Source organism: Pleurodeles waltl, chromosome 4_1, assembly GCF_031143425.1.
Source record: "Pleurodeles waltl isolate 20211129_DDA chromosome 4_1, aPleWal1.hap1.20221129, whole genome shotgun sequence".
Taxonomy (NCBI): Eukaryota; Metazoa; Chordata; class Amphibia; order Caudata; family Salamandridae; genus Pleurodeles; species Pleurodeles waltl.
The window spans coordinates 36587662-36613335 of NC_090442.1; the positions used below are offsets into that span (position 1 = coordinate 36587662).

Below are 25674 nucleotides of genomic sequence, written 5' to 3' on the forward strand. Positions count from 1 at the left end.
GGCATGATTATGGGACTCCCTAAAAAACTCCGCAAGAGATGGGAGATCCTTTTACCATGCCTCCTTTTTGCTTACAGGGAGGTACCCCAGAAAGGAGTGGGCTTCAGTCCCTTTGAACTCCTATTTGGTCACCCTGTGAGAGGTCCTCTAACACTTGTTAAGGAGGGTTGGGAACAACCTTTAAAAGCTCCAAGGCAAGACATAGTGGACTATGTACTTGGCCTCAGATCAAGGATGGCTGAGTACATGAAAAAGGCCAGTAAAAACCTTCAGGCCAGCCAAGAGCTCCAGAAGCAATGGCATGATCAGAAGGCTGTTTTGGTTCAGTACCAACCAGGGCAGAAAGTGTGGGTCTTGGAGCCTGTGGCACCAAGAGCACTCCAAGATAAATGGAGTGGACCCCACACAATTGTTGAGAAAAAGGGTGAAGTCACCTACCTAGTTGACCTAGGCACTGCCAGGAGTCCCCTTAGGGTGCTCCATGTCAATCGCCTGAAACCCTACTATGACAGGGCTGATCTCACCCTGCTCATGGCAACTGATGAGGGACAGGAAGAAGAGAGTGACCCTCTCCCTGATTTCTTCCCTTCCACAGAACAAGATGCTCTAGTGGAAGGTGTTGTACTAGCAGATTGTCTTACTGCTGAGCAGAAAGACCACTGCATAAATCTCCTGGGTCAGTTTTCTGAACTCTTCTCTACTGTGCCAGGTACCACTTCTTGGTGTGAGCACACTATAGATACTGGAGACAGCTTGCCTGTCAAAAGTAAGATCTATAGGCAGCCTGACCATGTCAGAGACTGCATAAAGCAAGAGGTGCAGAAAATGTTAGAACTGGGAGTGGTTGAGCACTCTGAAAGTCCATGGGCTTCTCCTGTGGTACTTGTACCATAACCTCATTCCAAAGATGGAAAGAAGGAAATGCGGTTTTGTGTAGACTACAGAGGTCTCAACCAGGTAACCAAAACTGATGCTCACCCTATACCCAGGGCAGATGAGCTCATAGATACACTGGCATCTGCCAAGTATCTAAGCACTTTTGACTTGACTGCAGGGTATTGGCAGATCAAATTATCAGAAGATGCAAAAGCAAAAACTGCATTTTCAACCATTGGAGGCCATTACCAATTCACAGTAATGCCTTTTGGATTGAAAAATGCACCTGCCACTTTTCAGAGGTTGGTGAACACAGTCCTGCAAGGGCTGGAAGCTTTTAGTGCAGCATATCTAGATGATATAGCTGTCTTTAGCTCCAGCTGGGATGATCACCTGGTCCACCTATGGAAAGTTTTAGAGGCCCTGCAAAAGGCAGGCCTCACTATCAAGGCTTCAAAGTGCCAGATAGGGCAGGGGAAAGTGGTTTATCTGGGACATCTAGTTGGTGGGGAACAGATTGCACCACTACAGGGGAAAATCCAAACTATTTTAGATTGGGTTCCCCCTACTACTCAGACTCAGGTGAGAGCCTTTTTAGGCCTCACTGTGTACTATAGGAGGTTCATAAAGAACTATGGCTCCATTGCAGCCCCTCTTAATGACCTCACCTCAAAGAAAATGCCTAAGAGGTATTATGGACAGCAAACTGTCAGAAAGCTTTTGAGGAGTTGAAGCAGGTCATGTGCTCTGCACCTGTCCTGAAAAGCCCCTGTTACTCTAAAAAATTCTATGTCCAAACTGATGCATCTGAATTAGGAGTAGGGGCAGTCCTCTCACAACTTAATTCTGAGGGCCAGGATCAACCTGTTGCTTTTATTAGTAGGAGGTTGACCCCTAGAGAAAAGCGTTGGTCTGCCATAGAGAGGGAGGCCTTTGCTGTGGTCTGGGCACTGAAGAAGTTGAGGCCATACCTGTTTGGCACTCACTTCATTGTTCAGACAGACCACAAACCTCTACTTTGGCTAAAACAAATGAAAGGTGAAAATCCTAAATTGTTGAGGTGGTCCATATCCCTACAGGGAATGGACTATACAGTGGAACATAGAGCTGGGAGTACCCACTCCAATGCAGATGGGCTCTCCAGATATTTCCACTTAGACAATGAAGACCCATCAGGTAATGATTAGTCTTATTGTCCTTCGTTTGGGGGGGGGTTGTGTAGGAAAGTACCATCTTGCCTGGCATGTTACCCCCATTTTTCACTGTATATATGTTGTTTTAGTTGTATGTGTCACTGGGACCCTGCCAGCCAGGGCCCCAGTGCTCATAAGTGTGCCTGAATGTGTTACCTGTGTTATGACTAACTGTCTCACTGAGGCTCTGCTATCCAGAAAGTCAGTGGTTATGCTCTCTCATTTTTTTCCAAATTGTCACTAACAGGCTAGTGACCAATTTTACCAATTTACATTGGCATACTGGAACACCCTTATAATTCCCTAGTATATGGTACTGAGGTACCCAGGGTATTGGGGTTCCAGGAGATCCCTATGGGCTGCAGCATTTCTTTTGCCACCCATAGGGAGCTCTGACAATTCTTACACAGGCCTGCCACTGCAGCCTGAGTGAAATAACGTCCACGTTATTTCACAGCCATTTACCACTGCACTTAAGTAACTTATAAGTCACCTATATGTCTAACCTTTACCTGGTAAAGGTTAGGTGCAGTTACTTTGGGGGTTATTCCAACTTTGGAGGAGGTGTTAATCCGTCCCAAAAGTGACGGTAAAGTGACGGATATACCACCAGCCGTATTACGAGTTCCATAGGATATAATGGACTCGTAATACGGCTGGTGGTAAATCTGTCACTTTTGGGACGGATTAACACCTCCTCCAAAATTGGAATAACCCCCTTAGTGTGTGGGCACCCTGGCACTAGCCAAGGTGCCCCCACATTGTTCAGAGCCAATTCCCTGAACTTTGTGAGTGCGGGGACACCATTACACGCGTGCACTACACATAGGTCACTACCTATGTGTAGCTTCACAATGGTAACTCCGAATATGGCCATGTAACATGTCTATGATCATGGAATTGCCCCCTCTATGCCATCCTGGCATAGTTGACACAATCCCATGATCCTACAGGTCTGTAGTTCAGACCCTGGTACTGCCAAACTGCCTTTTCAGGGGTTTCGCTGCAGCTGCTGCTGCTGCCAACCCCTCAGACAGGTTTCTGCCCTCCTGGGGTCCAGCCACGCTTGGCCCAGGATGGCAGAACAAAGGACTTCCTCAGAGAGAGGGTGTTACACCCTCTCCCTTTGGAAAAAGGTGTTAAGGCAGGGGAGGAGTAGCCTCCCCCAGCCTCTGGAAATGCTTTCATGGGCACAGATGGTGCCCATTCCTGCATAAGCCAGTCTACACCGGTTCAGGGACTCCTCAGCCCTGCTCTGGCGCGAAACTGGACAAAGGAAAGGGGAGTGACCACTCCCCTGACCTGCACCTCCAGTGTGCTCCAGACCTCTGCCATCTTGGAAACAGAGGTGCTGCTGGCACACTGAACTGCTCTGAGTGGCCAGGGCCAGCAGGTGACATCAGAGACTCCTTCTGATAGGCTCCTTCAGGTGTTGCTAGCCTATCTTCTCTCCTAAGTAGCCAAACCCTCTTTTCTGGCTATTTAGGGTCTCTGCTTTGGGGATTTCCTTAGATAACAAATGCAAGAGCTCATCAGAGTTCCTCTGCATCTCTCTCTTCACCTTCTGCCAAGGAATCGACTGCTGACCGCGCTGGAAGCCTGCAAAACTGCAACAAAGTAGCGAAGACGACTACTGCAACTCTGTAACGCTGATCCTGCCGCCTTCTCGACTGTTTTCTTGGTGGTGCATGCTGTGGGGGTAGTCTGCCTCCTCTCTGCACTAGAAGCTCCGAAGAAATCTCCTGTGGGTCGACGGAATCTTCCCCCTGCAACCGCAGGCACCAAAGAACTGCATCACCGGTCCCCTGGGTCTCCTCTCAGCACGACGAGCGAGGTCCCTTGAATCCAGCAACTCTGTCCAAGTGACTCCCACAGTCCAGTGACTCTTCAGTCCAAGTTTGGTGGAGGTAAGTCCTTGCCTCCCCACGCCAGACTGCATTGCTGGGAACCGCGTCTTTTGCAGCTACTCCGGCCTCTGTGCACTTCTGGCGGAAATCCTTTGTGCACAGCCAAGCCTGGGTCCACGGCACTCTAACCTGCATTGCACGACTTTCTAAGTTGTCCTCCGGTGGCGTGGGACTCCTTTGTGCAACTTCAGGTGAGCACCGTTTCACTTCACTTCGTAGTGCCTGTTCCGGCACTTCTCCGGGTGCTGCTTGCTTCTGAGAGGGCTCCTTGTCCTGCTGGGCGCCCCCTCTGTCCCCTGACGCAATTGGCGACATCCTGGTCCCTCCTGGGCCACAGCAGCATCCAAAATCCCTAACCGCACGATTTGCAGCTAGCAAGGCTTGTTGGCAGTCTTTTGGCGGGAAAACACTTCTGCACGACTCTTCACGACGAGGGACATCCATCCTCCAAGGGGGAAGTTTCTAGCCCGTGTCGTTCCTGCAGAATCATCAGCTTCTACTGCCTAGTAGCAGCTTCTTTGCACCCACAGCTGGCATTTCCTGGGCATCTGCCCATCTCCGACTTGCTTGTGACTTTTGGACTTGGTCCCCTTGTTCCACAGGTACCCTCGTTTGGAAATCCATCGTTGTTGCATTGCTGGTTTGTGTCTTTCCTGCAGAATTCCCGTATCACGACTTCTATGTCCTTTGGGGAACTTTAGTGCACTTTGCACTCACTTTTCAGGGTCTTGGGGTGGGCTATTTTTCTAACCCTCACTGTTTTCTTACAGTCCCAGCGACCCTCTACAAGGTCACATAGGTTTGGGGTCTATTCGTGGTTCGCATTCCACTTTTGGAGTATATGGTTTGTGTTGCCCCTATCCCTGTGTCCCCATTGCATCCTATTGTAACTATACATTGTTTGCACTGTTTTCTAAGACTATACTGCATATTTTTGGTATTGTGTACATATATCTTGTGTATATTTACTATCCTCATACTGAGGGTACTCACTGAGATACTTTGGCATATTGTCATAAAAATAAAGTACCTTTATTTTTAGTATATCTGTGTATTGTGTTTTCTTATGATATTGTGCAAGTGACACTAGTGGTTCTGTAGGAGCTTCACTTGTTTCCTAGTTCAGCCTAAGCTGCTCTGCTAAGCTACCATTATCTATCAGCCTAAGCTGCTAGACACCCTATACACTAATAAGGGATACCTGGGCCTGGTGCAAGGTGTAAGTACCCCTTGGTACTCACTACAAGCCAGTCCAGCCTCCTACAGTAGGACTGTGGGTGTATGTATGCATAGTGAGCGTGCAGCACAGATAAGGTGGTAGGACTCTGTGTATATATGCGTAGTGAGCGTGTAGCACAGATATGGTGGTAGGACTGTGTGTCTGTATGGGTAGTGTGAGAAAGTAGCCTCTTTCTAGCCTTGTTACCCCCACTTTTGGCCTGTTTGTGAGTGTATGCCAGGGTGTTTTCACTGTCTCACTGGGATCCTGCTAGCCAGGGCCCAGTGCTCATAGTGAAAACCCTATGTTTTCAGTATGTTTGTTATGTGTCACTGGGACCCTGCTAGTCAGGACCCCAGTGCTCATAAGTTTGTGGCCTATATGTGTGTGTTCCCTGTGTAGTGCCTAACTGTCTCACTGAGGCTCTGCTAATCAGAACCTCAGTGGTTATGCTCTCTCATTTCTTTCAAAATTGTCACTAACAGGCTAGTGACCAATTTTACCAATTTACATTGGCTTACTGGAACACCCTTATAATTCCCTAGTATATGGTACTGAGGTACCCAGGGTATTGGGGTTCCAGGAGATCCCTATGGGCTGCAGCATTTCTTTTGCCACCCATAGGGAGCTCTGACAATTCTTACACAGGCCTGCCACTGCAGCCTGAGTGAAATAACGTCCACGTTATTTCACAGCCATTTTACACTGCACTTAAGTAACTTATAAGTCACCTATATGTCTAACCTTTACCTGGTAAAGGTTAGGTGCAAAGTTACTTAGTGTGAGGGCACCCTGGCACTAGCCAAGGTGCCCCCACATTGTTCAGGGCCAATTCCCCGGACTTTGTGAGTGCGGGGACACCATTACACGCGTGTACTACATATAGGTCACTACCTATATGTAGCTTCACAATGGTAACTCCGAATATGGCCATGTAACATGTCTATGATCATGGAATTGCCCCCTCTATGCCATCCTGGCATAGTTGGCACAATCCCATGATCCCAGTGGTCTGTAGCACAGACCCTGGTACTGCCAAACTGCCTTTCCTGGGGTTTCACTGCAGCTGCTGCTGCTGCCAACCCCTCAGACAGGTTTCTGCCCCCCTGGGGTCAAGCCAGGCTTGTCCCAGGATGGCAGAACAAAGGACTTCCTCTGAGAGAGGGTGTTACACCCTCTCCCTTTGGAAAATGGTGTGAAGGCAGGGGAGGAGAAGCCTCCCCCAGCCTCTGGAAATGCTTTCTTGGGCACAGATGTGCCCAATTCTGCATAAGCCAGTCTACACCGGTTCAGGGACCCCTTAGCCCCTGCTCTGGCGCGAAACTGGACAAAGGAAAGGGGAGTGACCACTCCCCTGACCTGCACCTCCCATGGGAGGTGTCCAGAGCTCCTCCAGTGTGCTCCAGACCTCTGCCATCTTGGAAACAGAGGTGCTGCTGGCACACTGGACTGCTCTGAGTGGCCAGTGCCACCAGGTGACGTCAGAGACTCCTTCTGATAGGCTCCTTCAGGTGTTAGTAGCCTATCCTCTCTCCTAAGTAGCCAAACCCTCTTTTCTGGCTATTTAGGGTCTCTGTCTCTGGGGAAACTTTAGATAACGAATGCAAGAGCTCAGCCGAGTTCCTCTGCATCTCTCTCTTCACCTTCTGATAAGGAATCGACTGCTGACCGCGCTGGAAGCCTGCAAACCTGCAACAAAGTAGCTAAGACGACTACTGCAACTCTGTAACGCTGATCCTGCCGCCTTCTCGACTGTTTTCCTGTCTGTGCATGCTGTGGGGGTAGTCTGCCTCCTCTCTGCACCAGAAGCTCCGAAGAAATCTCCCGTGGGTCGACGGAATCTTCCCCCTGCAACCGCAGGCACCAAAAAGCTGCATTACCGGTCCCTTGGGTCTCCTCTCAGCACGACGAGCGAGGTCCCTCGAATCCAGCAACTCTGTCCAAGTGGCCCCCACAGTCCAGTGACTCTTCAGTCCAAGTTTGGTGGAGGTAAGTCCTTGCCTCACCTCGCTAGACTGCATTGCTGGGAACCGCGACTTTTGCAGCTACTCCGGCCTCCGTGCACTTCCGGCGGAAATCCTTTGTGCACAGTCCAGCCTGGGTCCACGGCACTCTAACCTGCATTGCACGACCTCCTAAGTTGTTCTCCGGCGACGTGGGACTTCTTTGTGCGACTTCGGGTGAGCACCGTTTCATGCATCCTCGTAGTGCCTGTTTCCGGCACTTCTCCGGGTGCTACCTGCTGCTGAGAGGGCTCTTTGTCTTGCTCGACGTCCCCTCTCTCTCCAAGTCCAATTTGCGACCTCCTGGTCCCTCCAGGGCCACAGCAGCGTCCAAAAACGCTAACCACACGATTTGCAGCTAGCAAGGCTTGTTGGCGTTCTTTCAGCGGGAAAACACTTCTGCACGACTCTCCACGGCGAGAGGGATCCGTCCACCAAAGGGGAAGTCTCTAGCCCTTTTCGTTCCTGCAGAAACCTCAGCTTCTTCTGTCCAGTAGAAGCTTCTTTGCACCCACAGCTGGCATTTCCTGGGCATATGCCCATCTCCGACTTGCTTGTGACTTTTGGACTTGGTCCCCTTGTTCCACAGGTACCCTAGATTGGAAATCCACAGTTGTTGCATTGTTGGTTTGTGTCTTTCCTGCATTATTCCTCTAACACGACTTCTTTGTCCTTAGGGGAACTTTAGTGAACTTTGCACTCACTTTTCAGGGTCTTGGGGAGGGTTATTTTTCTAACTCTCACTATTTTCTAATAGTCCCAGCGACCCTCTACAAGGTCACATAGGTTTGGAGTCCATTCGTGGTTCGCATTCCACTTTTGGAGTATATGGTTTGTGTTGCCCCTATCCCTATGTTTCCCCATTGCATCCTATTGTAACTATACATTGTTTGCACTGTTTTCTAAGACTATACTGCATATTTTTGCTATTGTGTATATATATCTTGTGTATATTTCCTATCCTCTCACTGAGGGTACACTCTAAGATACTTTGGCATATTGTCATAAAAAATAAAGTACCTTTATTTTTAGTATAACTGTGTATTGTGTTTTCTTATGATATTGTGCATATGACACTAAGTGGTACTGTAGGAGCTTCACTCGTCTCCTAGTTCAGCCTAAGCTGCTCTGCTAAGCTACCATTATCTATCAGCCTAAGCTGCTAGACACCCTATACACTAATAAGGGATAACTGGGCCTGGTGCAAGGTGCAAGTACCCCTTGGTACTCACTACAAGCCAGTCCAGCCTCCTACATTGGTTGTGCAGCGGTGGGATAAGTGCTTTGAGACTACTTACCACTCTTGTCATTGTACTTTTCATAAGAGAAAAATATACAAAACAAGGTCAGTGTATATACACATAGCCAAAAAGTTTTGCATTTCCTCTTTTCACTCTTTTATAAGTGCTGAAAAGTACTTCTAAACTTTCAAAAAGTTTTTAAAAGTTTAAAAAGTTTTTTTTTCTGTCTTTCTAAAAAGTTCTGAAAACTTTTTTCTCTTTTTCTATCACTTTAACTCTCTCTAAAAATGTCTGGCACAGGCCAAAATGTTGATCTGTCCAAACTTGCATATGATCACCTTAGCTGGAAAGGAGCAAGGAGTCTCTGCATAGAGAGAGGTTTGAGTGTAGGGAAGAATCCTTCTTTGGAACTGTTACTTAACATGCTTAGAGAACAAGATAAGGCTAAAAGTGCCCAATCTGTTGATAAAGTAGCTAATGGTTCTCAATCTGATCCAGGGACTCCCCCAGGAAAAGATTCAGGAAAGAAACGTCCTAGCCTGCCCATTACTAGACAGTCTAGCATAGTTGGTACTGAGGTGGAGTCACAGCATCCAGATGATGTGCTCTCACATTACACTGTCAGCCAAGCTGTTAGGGTGGCTTCTGTAAGGGACAGGTCTCCTTCTGTTCATTCCCATCATACCTCTGTATCTAGGAATGTCCCTCCCACCAACCCTGATGACAGAATGTTAGAGAGGGGACTCAATAAGTTGAGGGTGGAACAAACCAGACTGAAGCTTAAAAAGCAACAGCTGGATTTGGATAGACAGTCTTTTGAACTAGAGAAGGAAAGACAGAAGTTGGGTTTTGAAACCCATGGTGGCAGCAGCAGTATTCCCCATAGTCATCCTGTAAAAGAGCATGATTCCAGGAATCTGCACAAGATAGTTCCCCCTTATAAGGAGGGGGATGACATTAACAAGTGGTTTGCTGCACTTGAGAGGGCCTGTGTTGTACAGGATGTCCCTCAAAGGCAGTGGGCTGCTATCCTATGGCTATCATTTAGTGGAAAAGGTAGGGATAGGCTCCTTACTGTGAAAGAAAATGATGCCAATGATTTCCAAGTTCTTAAGAATGCACTCCTGGATGGTTATGGCTTAACCACTGAACAATACAGGATAAAGTTCAGAGAGACCAAAAAGGAGTCTTCACAAGACTGGGTTGATTTCATTGACCATTCAGTGAAGGCCTTGAAGGGGTGGTTACATGGCAGTAAAGTTACTGATTATGACAGCCTGTATAACTTAATCCTGAGAGAGCATATTCTTAATAATTGTGTGTCTGATTTGTTGCACCAGTACTTGGTGGACTCTGATCTGACCTCTCCCCAAGAATTGGGAAAGAAGGCAGACAAATGGGTCAGAACAAGGGTGGACAGAAAAGTTCATACAGGTGGTGACAAAGAGAACATTAAGAAGAAAGATGGTGAAAAATCTCAAGATAAGCATGGGGATAAGGGTAAAACCAAAGATCCCACTTCAAATCTTAAACACTCTTCAGGGGGTGGGGATAAAACAAATTCTTCCTCTTCTTCCCAACCTACACAATTTAAAAAGCCTTGGTGCTTTGTGTGTAAAAACAGAGGCCATAGGCCAGGGGATAAGTCCTGTCCAGGTAAACCCCCTGAGACTACCACCACTAATACATCAAGCTCTAGTGCCCCTAGCAGTAGTGGTACTAGTGGTGGGACTGCTGGCAACAGTCAAGCAAAGGGTGTAGTTGGATTCACTTATTGGTCCATCATAGAAACTGGGGTAGTCAGTCCCAAGACAGTTTCTGTCACACCTAGGGGCACTGGCCTTGCCACACTGGCTGCTTGTCCCCTTACAATGGATAAGTACAGGCAGACAGTTTCAATAAATGGTGTTGAGGCCTTGGCCTACAGGGACACAGGTGCCAGTATCACTTTGGTGACTGAAAACCTAGTGCATCCTGATCAACACATCATTGGACAACAGTATAAGATTATTGATGTCCATAACTCCACTAAGTTTCTTCCCTTAGCTATAATTCAGTTTAGTTGGGGTGGAGTTACTGGCCCTAAGCAGGTGGTGGTATCACCTAGCTTACCTGTAGAATGTCTCTTAGGTAATGACCTAGAGGCCTCAGGTTGGGCTGATGTAGAGTTTTATGCCCATGCAGCCATGCTGGGCATCACTGAGGAATTGTTCCCTCTCATTTCTACTGAAATGAAAAAGCAAAGGAGAGAAGGCCTGAAAACTCAGGATCCCTCTCCATCAACAGGTAAAAAGGGTATCACAGTATCCTCTAACCACCCTACCATTCAGGATACCATTCCTGTGGTGGGAGAAACCTCTCCTGGGGTGGCACCTGTTCCAAGGGAATCATCAGCTGGCAAAGCTGGACTCCCTGAGGTAGAAGTACCTCTCTGTGGGATAACTAACATTGGTGAGAAAAGAGAACCATTTTAGTTAACATGGAGCATCCCTCCAACCCTCCCAGAGAAAATTTAGTGCAGAAACCCTGCACTACCTCACAACACTTAGGACAGCATCCCTGCCCTAGTGTGGAGCTCATAGGACAGCATCCCTGCCCTCTCCAACTCAAGAGAAACAGCATCCCTGTTCTCTCTTCCAGCCATATGGACAAAGTTTTTGCCCAGCTATGGCTTTTCTGAGACAGCATCCCTTTCTGGCATTTCCATCACTACAAATAGGTTCAGTGGACAATTCCCACTGCTCTAAACTAAAACTTACTGATAAAACCTCTGAAAATACATCTTCACATTGTTGGTTAGCTAAAAAACTTCAAACAGGGTGGTTTACATCCCCACAGGGAAGTAACCATAGAGTGGATGATAAAGGGAGTAACCAGTCTATTGCAGAGCTACTCTCTACTTATCACCACTTAGACAATAAAGTCTCAACTGGCCAAGGTTAGCCTTATTGTCCTTCGTTTGGGGGGGGGTTGTGTGAGAAAGTAGCCTCTTTCTAGCCTTGTTACCCCCACTTTTGGCCTGTTTGTGAGTGTATGCCAGGGTGTTTTCACTGTCTCACTGGGATCCTGCTAGCCAGGGCCCAGTGCTCATAGTGAAAACCCTATGTTTTCAGTATGTTTGTTATGTGTCACTGGGACCCTGCTAGTCAGGACCCCAGTGCTCATAAGTTTGTGGCCTATATGTGTGTGTTCCCTGTGTAGTGCCTAACTGTCTCACTGAGGCTCTGCTAATCAGAACCTCAGTGGTTATGCTCTCTCATTTCTTTCAAATTGTCACTAACAGGCTAGTGACCAATTTTACCAATTTACATTGGCTTACTGGAACACCCTTATAATTCCCTAGTATATGGTACTGAGGTACCCAGGGTATTGGGGTTCCAGGAGATCCCTATGGGCTGCAGCATTTCTTTTGCCACCCATAGGGAGCTCTGACAATTCTTACACAGGCCTGCCACTGCAGCCTGAGTGAAATAACGTCCACGTTATTTCACAGCCATTTTACACTGCACTTAAGTAACTTATAAGTCACCTATATGTCTAACCTTTACCTGGTAAAGGTTAGGTGCAAAGTTACTTAGTGTGAGGGCACCCTGGCACTAGCCAAGGTGCCCCCACATTGTTCAGAGCCAATTCCCTGAACTTTGTAAGTGCGGGGACACCATTACACGCGTGCACTACATATAGGTCACTACCTATATGTAGCTTCACAATGGTAACTCCGAATATGGCCATGTAACATGTCTATGATCATGGAATTGCCCCCTCTATGCCATCCTGGCATAGTTGGCACAATCCCATGATCCCAGTGGTCTGTAGCACAGACCCTGGTACTGCCAAACTGCCCTTCCTGGGGTTTCACTGCAGCTGCTGCTGCTGCCAACCCCTCAGACAGGCATCTGCCCTCCTGGGGTCCAGCCAGGCCTGGCCCAGGATGGCAGAACAAAGAACTTCCTCTGAGAGAGGGTGTGACACCCTCTCCCTTTGGTAAATGGTGTGAAGGCAGGGGAGGAGTAGCCTCCCCCAGCCTCTGGAAATGCGTTGTTGGGCACAGATGTGCCCAATTCTGCATAAGCCAGTCTACACCGGTTCAGGGGACCCCTTAGCCCTGCTCTGGCGCGAAACTGGACAAAGGAAAGGGGAGTGACCACTCCCCTGACCTGCACCTCCCCTGGGAGGTGTCCAGAGCTCCTCCAGTGTGCTCCAGACCTCTGCCATCTTGGAAACAGAGGTGCTGCTGGCACACTGGACTGCTCTGAGTGGCCAGTGCCACCAGGTGACGTGAGAGACTCCTTCTGATAGGCTCCTTCAGGTGTTAGTAGCCTATCCTCTCTCCTAGGTAGCCAAACCCTCTTTTCTGGCTATTTAGGGTCTCTGTCTCTGGGGAAACTTTAGATAACGAATGCAAGAGCTCATCCGAGTTCCTCTGCATCTCTCTCTTCACCTTCTGATAAGGAATCGACTGCTGACCGCGCTGGAAGCCTGCAAACCTGCAACAAAGTAGCTAAGACGACTACTGCAACTCTGTAACGCTGATCCTGCCGCCTTCTCGACTGTTTTCCTGTCTGTGCATGCTGTGGGGGTAGTCTGCCTCCTCTCTGCACCAGAAGCTCCGAAGAAATCTCCCGTGGGTCGACGGAATCTTCCCCCTGCAACCGCAGGCACCAAAAAGCTGCATTACCGGTCCCTTGGGTCTCCTCTCAGCACGACGAGCGAGGTCCCTCGAATCCAGCAACTCTGTCCAAGTGGCCCCCACAGTCCAGTGACTCTTCAGTCCAAGTTTGGTGGAGGTAAGTCCTTGCCTCACCTCGCTAGACTGCATTGCTGGGAACCGCGACTTTTGCAGCTACTCCGGCCTCCGTGCACTTCCGGCGGAAATCCTTTGTGCACAGTCCAGCCTGGGTCCATCGCACTCTAACCTGCATTGCACGACCTCCTAAGTTGTTCTCCGGCGACGTGGGACTTCTTTGTGCGACTTCGGGTGAGCACCGTTTCATGCATCCTCGTAGTGCCTGTTTCCGGCACTTCTCCGGGTGCTACCTGCTGCTGAGAGGGCTCTTTGTCTTGCTCGACGTCCCCTCTCTCTCCTAGTCCAATTTGCGACCTCCTGGTCCCTCCAGGGCCACAGCAGCGTCCAAAAACGCTAACCGCACGATTTGCAGCTAGCAAGGCTTGTTGGCGGGAAAACACTTCTGCACGACTCTCCACGGCGAGAGGGATCCGTCCACCAAAGGGGAAGTCTCTAGCCCTTTTCGTTCCTGCAGAAACCTCAGCTTCTTCTGTCCAGTAGAAGCTTCTTTGCACCCACAGCTGGCATTTCCTGGGCATATGCCCATCTCCGACTTGCTTGTGACTTTTGGACTTGGTCCCCTTGTTCCACAGGTACCCTAGATTGGAAATCCACAGTTGTTGCATTGTTGGTTTGTGTCTTTCCTGCATTATTCCTCTAACACGACTTCTTTGTCCTTAGGGGAACTTTAGTGCACTTTGCACTCACTTTTCAGGGTCTTGGGGAGGGTTATTTTTCTAACTCTCACTATTTTCTAATAGTCCCAGCGACCCTCTACAAGGTCACATAGGTTTGGGGTCCATTCGTGGTTCGCATTCCACTTTTGGAGTATATGGTTTGTGTTGCCCCTATCCCTATGTTTCCCCATTGCATCCTATTGTAACTATACATTGTTTGCACTGTTTTCTAAGACTATACTGCATATTTTTGCTATTGTGTATATATATCTTGTGTATATTTCCTATCCTCTCACTGAGGGTACACTCTAAGATACTTTGGCATATTGTCATAAAAAATAAAGTACCTTTATTTTTAGTATAACTGTGTATTGTGTTTTCTTATGATATTGTGCATATGACACTAAGTGGTACTGTAGGAGCTTCACTCGTCTCCTAGTTCAGCCTAAGCTGCTCTGCTAAGCTACCATTATCTATCAGCCTAAGCTGCTAGACACCCTATACACTAATAAGGGATAACTGGGCCTGGTGCAAGGTGCAAGTACCCCTTGGTACTCACTACAAGCCAGTCCAGCCTCCTACAGGTAGTGAGTGTGTAGTACAGATGTGGTGTAGGAACTCTGTGTATGTATGCATACCGAGTGTTTAGCAGAGATATGGTGGTAGGACTTGTTGTGTATGTATGCGTAGTGAGCGTGTGGCACAGATATGATGGTAGGACTCTGTGTGTATGTATGCGTAGTGAGTGTGTAGCACAAATATGTGGTAGGGCTCTGTGTGTATGCATGCGTAGTGCGGGTGTAGCACACATATGGTGATAGGACTGTATGTATGCGAAGTTAGTGTGGAGCACAGATATGGTGGTAGGACTCTGTGTATGTATGCGTAGTGAGTTTGTAGCACACATATGATGGTAGGACTTGGTGTATATGTATGCGTAGTGAGCGTGTAGCACAGTTATGGTGGTAGGAGTGTGTGTGTGAGTGTATATATGTGTAATGAGTGTGTAGCACAGATATGGTGGTAGGACTCTGTGTATGTATGCATAGTCAGCCTGAAGCACAGATATGGTGGTAGGACTTTGTGTGTGTATATATGGTAGTGAGAGTGTAGCACAGATATGGTATTAGGACTCTGTGTATGAATGCACAGTGAGTGTGAAGCACAGATATGTTGGTAGGACTTTGTGTGTGTATGTATGCACAGTGAGCGTGTAGCACAGATATGGTGGTAGGACTCTGTGTGTATGTATACGTAGAGAGTGTGTAGCAGAGATATGGTGGTAGGACTCTATGTATGTATGCATAGTGAGCGTGTAGCAGAGATATGATGGTAGGACTCTGTGTAGGTATGCGTAGTGAGCCTGAAGCACAGAAATGGTGGTAGGAGTTTTTGTGTGTATGTATGCGTAGTGAGCGTGTACCACAGATATGGTGGTAGGAGTCTGTGTGTATGTATGCATAGTGAGTGTGTAGCACAGATATGATGGTAGGACTGTGTATGTATGCGTAGTGAGTGTGTAGCACTGATATGGTGGTAAGACTCTGTGTATTTATGTGTAGTCAGCCTGAAGCACAGATATGGTGGTAGGACTCTGTGTGTATGTATGCGTAGTGAGCGTGTAGCATAGTTATTGTAGTAGGAGTGTGTGTGTGTGTATATATGTGTAATGAGTGTGTAGCAGACATATGGTGGTAGGACTCTGTGTATGTATGCATAGTCAGCCTGAAGCACAGATATGGTGGTAGGACTTTGTGTGTGTATGAATGCGTTGTGAGCGTGTAGTACAGATATGGTATTAGGACTCTGTGTATGTATGCGCAGCGATGTGAAGCACAGATATGGTGGTAGGACTTTGTGTGTGTATGTATTCGTATGTAGATATGGTAGAAGGACTGTGTGTATGTATGCGTAGAGAGTGTGTAGCAGAGATATGGTGGTAGGACGTTTTGTGTGTATGTATGCGTAGTGAGCGTGTAGCACAGATATAGTGGTAGGACTGTGTGTGTATGTATGCGTAGTGAGTGTATAGCACAGATATGGTGGTAGGACTGTGTGTATGTATCTGTAGTGAGTGTTTAGCACAGATATGGTGGTAGGACCCTGTGTGTATGTATGCGTAGTGAGCATGTAGCACAGATATGGTGGTAGGAATTTGTGTGTGTATGTATGCATAGTAAGTGTGAAGCACAGATATGGTGGTAGGACTTTATGTGTGTATGTATGCGTAGTGAGTGTGTAGCACAGATGTGGTAATAGGACTGGGTGTATGTATGTGCAGGGAGTGTTTAGCACAGATGTGGTTGTAAGTGTGTATGTGTATATATGTGTAATTAGTGTGTAATTGGTGTGTAGCAGAGATATGGTGGTAGGACTCTATGTGTATGTATGCGTAGTGAGTGTGTAGTACAGATTTGGTGGTAGAAGTCTGTGTGAGTATGTATGTGTTGTATGTAGCACAGATGTGGTGGTAGGGGTGTTTGTATGTATGTTTAGTGAGTGTGTAGCACAGATGTGGTGGTAGGAGTGTATGTATACGTAGTGAGTGTGTAGCACAGATATAGTGGTAGAACTCTGTGTGTATGTATGCGTAGTGAGTGTGTAGCAGAGATATGGTGGTAGGAATTTGTGTATGTATGCGTAGTGAGTGTGTAGCACAAATATGGTGGTAGGACTGTGTATGTATGCGTAGTGAGTGTGTAGCACATATATGGTGGTAGGACTCTGTGTATGTATTTGTATGTAAGTGGGTAGCACAGATATGGTGGTTGGATTGTGTGTATGTATGCGTAGTGAGTGTGTAGCACAGATTTGGTGGTAGGAGTGTGTGTGTGTGTGTGTATGTAGTGAGTGTGTAGCAGAGATATGGTGGTAGGACTCTGGGTGTATGTATGCATAGTGAGCCTGCAGCACAGATATGGTGGTAGGACTGTGTGTCTGTATGGGTAGTGAGTGTGCAGTACAGATGTGGTGTAGGAACTCTGTGTATGTATGCATACCGAGTGTTTAGCAGAGATATGGTGGTAGGTCTTGTTGTGTATGTATGCGTAGTGAGTGTGTAGCACATATATGTGGTAGGGCTCTGTGTGTATGCATGCGTAGTGCGGGTGTAGCACACATATGGTGATAGGACTCTGTATGTATGCGTAGTGAGTGTGTAGCACACATATGGTGGTAGGACTTGGTGTGTATGTATGCAAAGTGAGCGTGTAGCACAGTTATGGTGGTAGGAGTGTGTGTGTGTGTGTATATATGTGTAATGGGTGTGTAGCAGAGATACAGTGATAGGACTCTATGTGTATGTATGCATAGTCAGCCTGAAGCACAGATATGGTGGTAGGACTTTGTGTGTGTATGTATGCGTAGTGAGCGTGTAGCACAGATATGGTATTAGGACTGGGTGTGTGTATGTGCAGGGAGTGTTTAGCACAGATGTGGTTGTAAGTGTGTATGTGTATATATGTGTAATTAGTGTGTAATTAGTGTGTAGCAGAGATATGGTGGTAGGACTCTGTGTATGTATGCATAGTGAGTGTGTAGTACAGATTTGGTGGTAGAAGTCTGTGTGAGTATGTATGTGTTGTATGTAGCACAGATGTGGTGGTAGGAGTGTATGTATACGTAGTGAGTGTGTAGCACAGATATGGTGGTAGAAATCTGTGTGTATGTATGCGTAGTGAGTGTGTAGCCGAGATATGGTGGTAGGAATTTGTGTATGTGTGCGTAGTGAGTGTGTAGCACAAATATGGTGGTAGGACTCTGTGTATGTATGCGTAGTGAGTGTGTAGCACAGATATGGTGGTAAGACTGTGTATGTATTTGTATGTAAGTGGGTAGCACAGCTATGGTGGTTGGATTGTGTGTATGTATGCGCAGTGAGTGTGTAGCACAGATTTGGTGGAAGGAGTGTGTGTGTGTATGTGTGTATGTATGTAGTGAGTGTGTAGCAAAGATATGGTGGTAGGACTCTGGGTGTATGTATGCATAGTGAGCGTGCAGCACAGATAAGGTGGTAGGACTCTATGTATGTATGCGTAGTGAGCGTGTAGCACAGATATGGTGGTAGGACTGTGTGTCTGTATGGGTAGTGAGTGTGTAGTACGGATGTGGTGTAGGAACTCTGTGTATGTATGCATACCGAGTGTTTAGCAGAGATATGGTGGTAGGACTTGTTGTGTATGTATGCGTAGTGAGCGTGTGGCACAGATATGATGGTAGGCCTCTGTGTGTATGTATGCGTAGTGAGTGTGTAGCACAAATATGTGGTAGGGCTCTGTGTGTATGCATGCGTAGTGCGGGTGTAGCACACATATGGTGATAGAACTCTGTATGTATACAAAGTGAGTGTGGAGCACAGATATGGTGGTAGGACTCTGTGTATGTATGCGTAGTGAGTGTGTAGCACACATATGGTGGTAGGAATTGGTGTGTATGTATGCAAAGTGAGCGTGTAGCACAGTTATGGTGGTAGGAGTGTGTGTGTGTATATATGTGTAATGAGTGTGTAGCAGAGATATGGTGATAGGACTCTATGTGTATGTATGCATAGTCAGCCTGAAGCACAGATATGGTGGTAGGACTTTGTGTGTGTATGTATGCGTAGTGAGCGTGTAGCACAGATATGGTATTAGGACTCTGTGTATGTATGCGCAGTGAGTGTGAAGCACAGATATGTTGGTACGACTTTGTGTGTGTATGTATGCACAGTGAGCGTGTAGCACAGATATGGTGGTAGGACTCTGTGCATGTATACGTGGAGAGTGTGTAGCAAAGATATGGTGGTAGGACTCTGTGTATGTATGCATAGTGAGCGTGTAGCACAGATATGGTGGTAGGACTCTGTGTAGGTATGCGTAGTGAGCCTGAAGCACAGAAATGGTTGTAGGACTTTTTGTGTGTATGTATGCGTAGTGAGCGTGTACCACAGATATGGTGGTAGGACTCTATGTGTATGTATGCATAGTGAGTGTGTAGCACAGATATGATGGTAGGACTCTGTGTATGTATGCGTAGTGAGTGTGCCGCACTGATAAGGTGGTAAGACACTGTGTATTTATGTGTAGTCAGCCTGAAGCACAGATATGGTGGTAGGTCTCTGTGTGTATGTATGCGTAGTGAGCGTGTAGCACAGTTATGGTGGTAGGAGTGTGTGTGTGTGTGTATATATGTGTAATGAGTGTGTAGCAGACATATGGTGGTAGGACTCTGTGTATGTATGCATAGTCAGCCTGAAGCACAGATATGGTGGTAGGACTTTGTGTGTCTATGTATGCGTAGTGAGCGTGTAGTACAGATATGGTATTAGGACTCTGTGTATGTATGCGCAGCGAGTGTGAAGCACAGATACGGTGGTAGGACTTTGTGCGTGTATGTATGCGTAGTTAGCATGTAGCACAGATATGGTGGTAGGACTGTGTGTATGTATGCATAGAGAGTGTGTAGCAGAGATATGGTGGTAGGACTCTGTGTATGTATGCATAGTGAGCGTGTAGCAGAGATATGGTGGTAGGACGTTTTGTGTGTGTGCGCGTAGTGAGCGTGTAGCACAAATATGGTGGTAGGACTCTGTGTGTGTATGCATAGTGAGTGTGAAACACAGATATGATGGTAGGACCAATCTTGAATTCCCGTGTGGTGAAATTTTTAAAGGGGACAGAGAAGACATTTTTAGTAAATGAGAGAACAGAATCTCTGCAGTAGCAAGAGAGGGAGAATAAGATATTGTGAAATCTGAACTAATCGCCATTCGGGTCTCGTTAAAGATTGAGGTTATGTTTAAAATCTGCCCTTTAAATCATATTTTCTTTTAAGACGTTGTAATATTTATGTATTTTACCTGGCAATACTATGATTTGATATGGTAACATATGGCATATCTTTGTAATGGTTTTTTATTAACTGTACAATAAAGATTCATTCATTCAGTGTGTATGTATGCGTAGTGAATATGCTGCACAGATATGGTGGTAGGACTTTGTGTATGTATGTGTAGTGAGGGTGCTACACAGATATGGTGGTAGCACTTTGTGTATGTATGTTTAGTGAGGGTGCTACACAGATATGGTGGTAGCACTTTGTGTATGTATGTGTAGTGAGGGTGCTACACAGATATGGTGGTAGGACTTTGTGTATGTATGTGTAGTGAGGGTGCTACACAGATATGGTGGTAGGACTTTGGGGGTTATTCTAACTTTGGAGGAGTGTTAATCCGTCCCAAAAGTGACGGTAAAGTGACGGATATACCACCAGCCGTATTACGAGTTCCATAGGATATAATGGACTCGTAATACGGCTGGTGGTAAATCCGTCACTTTTCCGTCACTTTTGGGACGGATTAACACCTCCTCCAAAGTTAGAATAACCCCCTTTGTGTATGTATGTGTAGTGAGTATGCTGCACAAATATGGTGGTAGGACTTTGGGGGTTATTCTAACTTTGGAGGAGTGTTAATCCGTCCCAAAAGTGACGGTAAAGTGACGGATATACCACCAGCCGTATTACGAGTTCCATAGGATATAATGGACTCGTAATACGGCTGGTGGTAAATCCGTCACTTTTCCGTCACTTTTGGGACGGATTAACACCTCCTCCAAAGTTAGAATAACCCCCTTTGTGTATGAATGCGGAGTGAGTATGCTGCACAAATATGGTGGTAGGACTCTGTGTGTATGTATGCGTATTGAGCATGTAGCACAGATATGGTGGTAGGACTTTGTGTGTGCATGTATGCATAGTGAGTATGTAGCACAGGTATGGTGGTAGGGCGCTGTGTGTATGTATGCTTAGTGAGTGTGTAGCACAGATGTGGTAGGACTGTGTGTATAAATGCGTAGTGAGTGTATAGAACACATGTGGTGGTAGGACTGTGTATGAATGTGTTGTGAGTGTGTAGCATAGATGTGGTGGTAGGAGTGTGTGTATATGTGTGTAATGAGTGTGTAGCAGGGATATGGTGGTAGGACTCTGTGTGTATGTATGCATAGTGAGTATGTAGCACAGATATGGTGGTAGGACTCTATGTGTATGTATAGTAAGTGTGTAACACAGTGGTAGGACTTTGTGTATGTATGTGTATTAAGTGTATAGCACAGATGTAGTGGGGGACTGTGTCCGTGCATGAGTTTGTGTACTTGTGTCTGTGGGTTCAATTTCGAATGCTTCAGGTGGAGAAGTATTGCCTGCATTCCTGTGAATGGAGGGTTGACACCCACACACTGAGTTTGTGTGGGAGTTAGGGGGATGGAGATTGGAGTACCTACCTATAGAAATTACAAGAGGGCCTTTTAGCAAAGGACTGATAACTAGTTCCTCCTAAGCGCTGATGCCTGGTAGATAGTGGGGTGAATCGTGGAACTGTAGTGTCTGTTGTTCAAGATGAGCAAGTTTTTAGGTCAGGTCCTGCCTGTTTCTCTGTCCCTGATTACTGTTTCAGGAATGCTGATGCCAGCGAGGTGCAGAGAACTCACACTTTATTGTGCCCAGGTTATGGCAGCTTGAAGCCTCCCCCACTGCTACATGTATCGTATGTATATGGTACTTCCATAGATGAAACCTAGCCAAAGTGCAGCAAAGGGCTGAACGTGTTCAAAGACAAGCATTAATGATTGGAGTAGCAGGAGAAGAAAATGGGTTGTGGACAGTTATCTCACGGCGATGTAGTCTTCTTTATAGAGGCAAGTCTTCAACAGTTCCCTACACTGGAGTAGCTTTGGGACGATGCTGCTGGATATTGTCACAATTCGCTCCCTGCTCTCTCGTGCCCACCATTAAGAGGCCGCATTGTGGGACTTTACAATGCTCTTATAAGCTTCTGAACCTTCTCCTGCATGGATATCCTCACTTCCAGCCATTTGGACGCTCTTTGGAAATTGCCATTCATTCCCAATCCATGCCAGGTTTTATGGAAGCCAGTCTGCTCATGCTTGGAACTCCAATGCCTATAATCCCCTGTTCATTGCTTCGTCTCCACCCTGGCAGGCCAAGGATGGGTCGAGGAATTCAGCCATTGGCTGGCTGCTGCTAACCTGCTCACACCTGATGCATCTGATTACTGTGAGACCTTTTAAGCCTCAGCTCTTTTCAGTCCTATGTTGGTCATTGTAGCTGTGCTCCGGTGAGGCCAACCCTTGTTTCCTGAAGTTTCTGAGCCATAGTTATTCCTTGTTCCTGTTCCAGAGCCTTAGTTATTCCTACTTGTTTCCCGAGCTTTTGCTATTCTTATTTCCTGAATTATTCCTTGTTCCTGAGCTGCACCTATCCTTGTTCCTGAACTAGCACTCCCTGCATTGCTACCTTGACTCCTGAGCCTTAGTAAATCCTTGTTCCTGAACTAGAACTGCCTGCAGTGTTACCTCGTTTCCCTGATTCCTCAACTAGCACTTTTAGTGCCCTTTGAAGAATCTCCTTTTATATTTACCTTTTTCCAGTCCTTGCCCTTCTTTCCATTTTCTTGTTCCAGTTCCTAGTTTGTTGTTTTCCTGCTCTCTTGCTTCTAGTTTCCTTGTATGTTTGTTACTTGTGTTTTGACAAGTGTATCCTTTGTTTCCCCTTTTTTCCTGTTAAGCACTCCTACCTGCTAGCTCCTTGTTTATCGTGGTTGTGTATTTAGTTTTACACCCTTGCTGCTACTGCCTGGAATGTTTCTGTTTGAGCACCAGGATCCATGGGCTTAGCTGACAATCTAGGTTGTGTTCCTAATCCGCTGTGAGTGTTGTCTTTCACTTTCTTTTTTAACATCACTATATGCATCAGCTCCACAGACATTGTCCTTGCATGTATATCCAATATATGGGTATCAGAATCTGTGACAGCAATTGTGGGTGAGGAACCTTCTGAGCTTCAGTCCTACTTTGTGGAGCTTCCGAGTGGTTTATCCCACAGTCTCTTTATTGTGTGTGTATGGTATAATATAGACATACACACGTAATATACATGTATCTATCTTGCATGTTTGTCCTGGAATGCCTGTTTTTTCTAATCCTTAACTATTTGATCTCCTTCCAGAGAACTTCTATTTTTGATCCAGTCCCTCCTCAGACTCTCTGTGTGATCTTGGGCAGTTCTGTACCTAGTATTCTGCTTACTTTGTCTTCCCTGTCACCAGTCCTAGTCAACATCCCCGACAGTTCAAGACAGATACAGGGATGTTGTTCCAGGTCCTCACTGTTCACAAAGGCAGTTTCTGGAGAGAAGCCAGGAAATAACATTTGAAAGAAGAACAACCCCAAACAGGTTCCTAAGCCTTGGACAGTAGATCCACATACCCTATCTGGAAAATTGGAATACCAGTGGGGTCAAACTACCCCATGTTATTTCAGTCTCAAGTTCTTTTTGACCAGTGTATGAACAGCTCCATAGAGCTGTGTAACCAGGGATGGTGTCTGCCTGGCAGTCTCACAAAGGTGAGTAGACAACATGTAAACCCTGCAGCCTCTGCTGGGAGAGCCGAGGATCTGCCCAAAGCCCTTTGAAGCCTGAATAGCCCTGTGGAAGGAGTGGCAGTCAAGGAGGAGAGGCCCAACTTGTTCCTGGCAAGTCATCCACTCTGAGGAAGAAAAGGCCAGAGAGTTTGTGAGGGAGAAGTTGTAATTAGGAACAATAGGAAAGGAGATGGAAGAAACAGGAGGAATGGACTCAAATAACAGGAAGAGAGGTAGAAGAGGAAAGTAAACAAAACAGGAAAATTAGAAAAAACTGGAGAGAAAAATGATAGCCTTAAAGAAGGAAAGCTCAGGGAGGCAGAATAGACAGCTGCCTCTGGTAAAGGAGATTCCACCACAAAGTTTCCAAAAGAGCTTATGCACATGTATGTGGAAGGACAGGATATTTGGAGTGGTTTCTGAGCTTAGAGATCATTTGTAGTTAGGCACAGGTATAAGGCAGCCTCTTTCATGAGTCGCTTCCCCATAAATGGTTCTGCACTCGTTGAGTGAATGTCCACAGCTGATTAGATGAACTAGGAGTGAACCAAGGAAGCTCTGGTCATACATTTTTTGCTCAAGTCTGCTTAGTACTTGCAGAGATACACAGAAAGCAAATGGGCGGATAGCGTTCCATTTGAAACTTGGGTTTATGGACAATTGCATTATTGAAATGAGTGTTTAAGAGGGATAGAGTCAAGGGATTTTCATGTCCTTAAGCAGAGGATGGTGACAAAGCGACTCAAGGAGGAGTATTCTAACCCACTTAGGTGATACCTGTCAGACTTGACAGAAAAGGATCCAGTGAAGCTTGCAGTGTTGGGATATAGGGCTAGATGTACCAAGAAATGGGTTTGTGACTCGCCATTTGCGAGTCGCAAACCCATATGCAGGATGGTGTCCCTGACACCATCTGCAAATCGCAAAGGGGTCGCAAAGACCCACCTCATTAATATTAACGAAGTGGGTCGCAATTTGCGACCCCCTTCCGATTTGCTGCACTCACAGGGATGGTGGCCTGCTGGAGACAGCAGACCACCATGTCTGTGACTGCTTGTAAATAAAGCAGTTATTTTTTTTTTTTTAATTGCAGCCCGTTTTCCTTAAAGGAAAACGAGTTGCAATACACTCGAGAAAATGAAACGTTTTTGTTTAATTATTTCAGAGCAGGCAGGGCCATTCACAAAGGGGAAGGGGTCCCATAGGGACCCCTTCCCTTTTGCGAATGGGTTAGCACCCATTTGAAATGGGTGCTAACTGCGAATTGTTTTGCGACCGCGTTCGTCACAATCTAAAAGAAGCATGCAGACAACAACAAGCATAACCTACACGCCTAAACATGCTGCAGGAAAACGACACAGTGAACATTATCTGTATTTATGTGTAGGTCTTAATGCACCTGTAAGGTGACTTGCAATCTTGTCTCTGCTACTTGTCCTCCAAAAATAAATTTCTCATACAAGAGACACACCTCCTAGAAAAGGACTGGGTTAGTCTTATTTCCAAAAGGTTCCTTAACATTTTTTTTCTTCCAGACCCTCTACATCAGGGGATTTGTTCACATCCTTCTTCAGGAAAATACAGGGAAAAAAACTTAAAGAACATCTGCAGTGTTGTCCAAGTTACAGGAGAATGTGTCAAGCTGGTGGCCCTACACTCTGGTTTTTGCCAAAGAATTTCACAAAGGAAGGTGGCTGCCCAATGATGGTCAATAAAGCACCATTGATGCTCTTTTCTTGCACTAGACTATTCTCAATGGAAGCTCAGATGTATGGCTTGATACAGGCCAGTCCCCTGAATGTGGATGCTAAAATATTCACAGGCATACTAGCCGATGAGAGAAACTTGTTTGAATTTGGTCCAAGCTTTGTTAGATGGATCTTTAACAGCTATAGCAATCCATGTAGAAGAGGGAGCATAGATGGAGCCATATCACCACCATTAAAAACTCGGGGCATTAGACATGTCGGCTCTCTCTCCCCTCCTTTCACTCTATATATAGTGCTGACAGAGTGAGGTTAAACACTAACTTTACAAGAATAAAAATCTGCAGGAATAACTGCAAACGTGCTCTATACTCATGCAACATCTTGGTGTTCTTGAGTAACCCAACAAAGTCTCTTCCAGAGCTTATAAGAGAAATGAATCACTTTAGTGAGATATCAGGCTTTAGCCTTTATCTTCAACAAGCATTGGCAAAGCCATTAGGTCTTGCTTATGTGAGACCTGTTGGCTTTGTCAAAGTCTTTTAGCCATGGTCTGGCTAAAACTTCGAAAAATAGTGCTGTGATCAAGCCAGCGCTGACTGCATCATAGTGCTTTTTTCTGCCAGAAGAGGCAGGGCAAGCAACAT

The 25674-nt window shown here is 46.3% G+C and overlaps 1 long non-coding RNA gene across 7 annotated transcripts in view; it reads right to left on the minus strand.

Annotated features, from left to right (window-relative positions):
• Positions 1-25674, minus strand: part of LOC138287339 (uncharacterized) — a 130113-nt gene that overhangs the window by 55163 nt on the left and 49276 nt on the right. The window lies entirely within an intron of this gene.